This window comes from Leptonychotes weddellii, chromosome 8 (genome assembly GCF_054177405.1).
Source record: "Leptonychotes weddellii isolate Sample4059 chromosome 8, ASM5417740v2, whole genome shotgun sequence".
NCBI lineage: Eukaryota > Metazoa > Chordata > Mammalia > Carnivora > Phocidae > Leptonychotes > Leptonychotes weddellii.
The window spans coordinates 90,747,520-90,753,519 of record NC_138376.1 but is presented as its reverse complement, the minus strand read 5'-3'; the positions used below and the strand labels follow the sequence as shown (position 1 = coordinate 90,753,519).

The following is a 6,000-nucleotide window of genomic DNA, read 5'->3' as shown; positions in this document are numbered from 1 at the left end:
CAGGCACCCCCATAAGAGACTCTTAACTATAGAGAACAAACTACAGGTTGCTGTAGGGGAGGTGGGCAGGGGATGGGCTTCATGGGTGATAGGTATTAAGGAGGGTCACTTGTGTTAAGCACTGGGTGTGATATGTAAGTGATGAATCACTTAAGTTCTACACCTGAAACCAATTTTACCATATGTTAATTAACTAGAATTTAAATTAAAAATTGAAATAAAAAAGTAAATAAAATTCTAAGAAAATAAATTTTTGTAGCTATGTAAGATGACAGATGTTAATTAGACTTACTGTGGTGATCATTTCACAATATCAAACCCCTGATGTTGTATGCCTGAAACTAATGTTATATGAAAATTATACTTCAATTTCAATTTTTTTTTAGATATATTTTATTTGAGAGAGAGAGTGAGCGAGCGAGCACGTACACGCGTGAGGGAAGGGCAGAGGGAGAAAATCCCCAAGCGGACTCCCTGCTGAGCAGAGCCCAGATGCGGGGCTCAATCTCACTACCTGTGAGATCAGGACCTGAGCTGAAACCAAGAGTTGGACGCTTAACTGACTGAGCCACCCAGGTGCCCCTCAATCAATTTTTTTTTTTAACTAAGTAGTATAGTACTAACCCAGTGACTCTGCATTGTTTTCCGAATAAAAATATTTAAAAATGCATTCCTTTTCCTTTTTCTCTACATACCATCTTCTGCATGAATACTGTGCCCTCTGGTGCCTCTGCATATGCTTCCGGCTCAGCATTTGAACTGAAGCTGCTTGGAATATACAGTCAGAGAAGTGGACAGAAAGGACTGGAGATTACTTAAGATGCCAGAAGGCCATGTGCCGACCAACCCATGGGTTCTACCTTCAGTATTACCAAGGCACTGGCCCTTCTTATCCTTGAGTTCTCTGGGCTTGTGCCTGAAATACCTTTCTGTTGCCACCTACAGAACTCTGTTTTCACTTCTTCTGTGGAAGTTTTTTTTCATGCCCTCACAATGAGCTAGGCATTCTTTTCTATGTGTACCCATAGCACTTATATTACCATTATTCAGATATTTATTACGTGCTACTATGTGCCAGGCATTCCTTAAGGCTGTTGGAATAGGTCATTGAACAAAATGTACAAATATCCCTGTCCTCATGGAACTTAGATTAGAATCAGGGGAAATGCACAATGATGAATAAACATAATAAATCCACTGAATTTTAGAAAGTGATAAGTGATATAGAAAAGAGAAAAAGGATGGTAGGGTATCAGTGCAGGGGGTGAGAAAAGATGGGCATGGTGCAGTATTAAACAGAATAGTCCAGATTAGCCCCATTAAAAGGTGATATAAGAGCAAAGTTATGTTTTCTGTCTCCCCAGATGGTCTTAAAGTCAATTACCACGTAATTTATTTTTGGGCTTTCCTTTCTGGTACAATGTCAAACTCTTAGTAGGTTATAAAGTGAATTAACTGAAATAGGTCTGTATCTTTAAAAGAAACTGTGTGTGTGTCCACATGTTCACACATATGTCGTTGTACATACACAGAAATTCTTTACATTCTAAATTCATTGCTATTTTATATTTCATTTATGTATACATTAAATATATATACACACACTGCTTTATTTTAAAAAGATTAAAAGTGACTATAAAGAAGACATACAGGGGCACCTGGGCAGCTCAGTCAGTTAAGGGTCTGCCTTTGGCTTAGGTCATGATCCCAGGGTCCTGATATTGAGCCCCACATTGGGTTCCCTGCTCAGTAGGGAGTCTGCTTCTCCCTCTGCCCCCACCTCCCCCGCTCGTGCTCTCTCTCTCCTCCCCAGTAAAATATTTTTTAAAAGGAGACATACAATTAAAATATTCTTTACTAAATTTTCTAATTAAGGGCACCAGAATGGCTCAGTTGGTTAAGCATCTGACTCTTGATTTTGGCTCAGGTCAGGATCTCAGGGGTGTGAGATCGAGCCCCCTGTCAGGGATCCTGCTTAAGATTCTCTTTCCCTCTCCCCACCCTCTGCTTGCACTCTTCCTCTTTCTCTCTCTCTCTCTCGATAAATAGATAGATGATAGATAAATAAAGTTACTAATTAAATTGTAGAAAATCAGGACTAACTGAAAGAAGAATAGAAACATGAATTGGGGCGCCTGCATGGCTCAGTCATTAAGCATCTGCCTTCGGCTCAGGTTATGATCCCAGGGTCCTGGGATCGAGCCCCACATCGGGCTCCCTGCTCGGCAGGAAGCCTGCTTCTCCCCCTCCCACTCCCCCTGCTTGTGTTCCCTCTCTCGCTGTGTCTCTATGTCAAATAAATAAATAAGATCTTAAAAAAAAAAAAAAGAAACATGTAATTGAAGACCAACATAATGCCTTAAACTTTAGTGCTTGCCTGATGCATCTTTAAACTAGACTGAAAAGATATATGGTTACTTGATTCTTATTATCAGAAAAGAGGAAGGCTTTTAGGGAGGAGAAAAAGTTTTCATAACTCTGAACTGTAGAAGGAATTTTCACAGAACTTCATTATGACAACTGGATAAAGCAGGAAATGGAATTCTTTATTATTATTACAATAAAACAGGTGAATTTCACAAAGCTGTTTAAGTAAACTTTGATAAAAACGAAAATTATAGTATTTAAAAATAACTCAATGTAAGAAATTCCACAAAAATACCAGACTAAATAGTAGCTTTCTAGTGTATAACTTGATCCTTGGATAGAATTGAGAATGTAAGAGTGAAAAGTCCCTCAGACAATGTTCCTCAAATACCATGTCTCTCAGCGAGGCTCTTGGCTAGCAGGAAGAGGTTATAATCTGACAATTACTAATGACAAGACTTGGAATGCTGCTAGTTTATATTTCTAACTGATGACAGAACCATATGCTTTGGAAATGGCAGAATTGACATCAAATCATGAAATCTGAGATAACCTGTGTTATGGCTGCCTCCTCTGACCATTTCATTTCAAGCAAAATAAAAATTTTCCTCAATAAGCTGCTTTTAATTGAATCTATTTTAGCTCTTAAAAATCACTTTTTTACTGGAATGCCAGAGCTCCATGTTGTTGTAAAGTACAGCTGAAATAATTTTGGCTGGAACACTTTCAAAGCAGCTGTTGACATCGTCCACAATAGCCAAATAGCCTCAGTCATGCATCCCTGAAGCATCTGCTTAGAGCTGCATGACTTCCTGGTGTATAATTTAACTACAAAATGTTTTTCTAGAAAACTAAAATTCAATTTGCTGTGTGGCAATGCTAGGAACCAATTACCTATTGTGCAAAAGTCACTGATTTTATTTTTCAGTTAATAAATTTCCTGAATAACTTTATGTGCTAGTTACTGTTCAAAATATATTTCTGTTGATGTTGAGTCATGTTTTCCTGATAATTTAAAAATGGGACAATTCATTTTTTTTTTTAGATCAGGGAGACTTTCATGTTAGATGGCAGAGAAGGATCCTAAGCTCACCTTGTCCCATGGATACAACAACACCCACATCAGTGTAAATAACCCAGAAAATGACCCAAACACTGGCAGAATAGACTCTCCATAGTTAAATGTAAACAAGAGGCCACAGCCAAGAGGGTAGGAGGGTCAGAGAGGCAGTCAGGAACTAAAAGGACCCATGGGACTCTCTGTGGGAGAGAGGGACCAGCCAGTGCAGAGAGGGGAGAGGAGCAGATCAGCACACCCAGCATCCCAGGCTTGGGGAAATGAATCCCATAACATTTGGCTCTGAAAACCAGAAGGGCCTAACAATCAGTGGGGCTTAACACCTGGAAATTTAAAAATCAGCAGGCTCAGCTCTAGGAGAGCCAAAAGGGCAGATTCCCCACCCTTAAAGAGACAGCACAGCTGAGATACAGCATAGAAATAACAGTTTAACAAATACCTAGGGTATATGGAAGAAGATTTGCTTACTAATCTCCGATCCTCAGCCGGAAGGGTAGGGATCATTGAGACACCTCTTCAAGAACACAAATGCAGGCAGTGCCATTTCCCTCTCTCACCCCCCAACCTAGAAACACGGAGACCTGCAGGAACCAGTGCAGCACAAGGCCATCCACTTAACTGGTTAACAGCATACACTACTCCATGGCTTCCGCAGATCTGCCCCCTCCAACCTAGCTGGCCTCCACAGTTTTCCCAGGGGGCTACATGTCCCCTGCCACAGAAGACCAGCATGGAGCTTGCTAGAACTGTGCCCCCAACCTACATTCTCCTACATACCTGCCCCCTCCAATAAACCCTTCACTGGAGCACATCCAAAGTGGAGCCACAGGCCTGGCAGTGTGCAAGGAGCACTGACAAGGACCAGCACCACTCCAAAGTGACTCCTGCCTGGGGAGAGGGAAAGACAACCACACACAACAGCCTGACTGTGGCCCCAGCAATGAGTTGAGGACAGACATCTAGGCTAACTACTGGCCCAACCCACCAATGGAAGCTTTTCAGAGGACCACACAGGGAAAGCACCCTGCAGTACACTGCTACAACATCTCTGGAAAACTCACTTGGTCTGACCCACACTGGCCCACTACCAACACAGGGATCAAACCCTGATCACAATAGGCAAAGAGAGCCACCGCAGATGACTGAACTGAAGGCAAATGTGGCAAAGCCACAACAGTAGGACACAAGAAACACACACAGGAGACACTCCTGGAGCACCAGGTTCTGGTAAACAGGGGACACTGCACTGCAAGGCACTACAGGACCTTTTCTTCATAAGGTCATTACCCTCAAGAGCAAGAGACGTAGCTGACGTTCCTAACACAGAGAAACAGACATGAAGAGTTAGACAAAATGAGGAGGCAGAGGAATATGTCCCAAATGAAAGAATGGAACAAAATCACAGCAAGAGAACTAAGTGAAACAGAAATAAGTAATATGTCTTGTAGAGAATTTAAAGTAATGCTCATAAAGTAGCACTGGAAAAGAGTAGAGGAGCTCAGTGAGATCCTCAACAAAGATACAGAAAACATAAAAAAGAACCAGAGATGAAGAACTCAATAACTAAAACTAAAAATAGACTCTATGGAATAGACTAGAGGAAGCTGAACAGATTGGTGACCTGGAGGACAAAGTAACAGAAGAAATCAAGCTGAACGAGAGAAAAAATAATAATAATAGAGTTAGGGAACTCAGTGGCAGCATCAAATGTAATAACATTCCCATTTTTGAAATTTCAGGAGGAGGAGAGGAAAGGGTCAGAAGGAATAAAAGCCCAAAACTTCCTGAGCCTGGGGGACAAAATAGAAATCCAGGACCAGGAAACACAGAGAACCCCCAAAAATCAACCCAAGAAGGTTGGCAAAAAGCGGTGGATAAAGAGAGAATTTTAAAAGCAGCAAGAAAAAAGTAAACAGTTCTCTATAAGGAAAACCCTATAAGGCTATCAGTGGATATTTCAGCAGAAAGTTTGCAGGCCAAAAGAGAGTGGCATAACATATTCAGAGCGCAGAAAGGAAAAAATCTACAACCAAGAATACTCTATCCAGCAAGGCTATCATTCAGAATAGAAGGAGAGATAAAGAGTTTCTCAAACAAAAGTTAAAGGAATTCATCACTAAACCAGCCCAAAAGAACTATTAAAGGGAACTCTCTGGGTGGAAAGACCATAAGTAAGAGTAAGAAAAGTAGGAAGGACAAAAGCAGTAAAATTAAATATATCTATAAAAAAATCAGTCAAGGAATTTACAAAATAAAAGGATGTAAAGTATGATAACACATACCTAAAACATATGGGGGTGGGGAGGAGCAAAGAATGGGTTCAAACGTAAATGAACTAAACTTAGTATAGAATGCCTTTGCATAAGATGCTATATATGAACCTAATGGTAACCACAAATCAAAAACCAGTGACATGCAAAAAACAAAGAGAAAGGAACCCCAAGTATATCACTAAAGAAAGCCAATAAACCATGAGAACACAGAGAAAGAGAAGAAAGGTACAGAGAAGAACTACAAAAACAACCAGAATACAAATGACAAAATGGCAATAAGTA

General features: G+C 40.5%; 1 long non-coding RNA gene across 2 annotated transcripts in view; it reads right to left on the bottom strand.

Moving 5' to 3' along the window:
- Positions 1-6,000, bottom strand: part of LOC145723092 (uncharacterized) — a 60,069-nt gene that overhangs the window by 38,430 nt on the left and 15,639 nt on the right. The window lies entirely within an intron of this gene.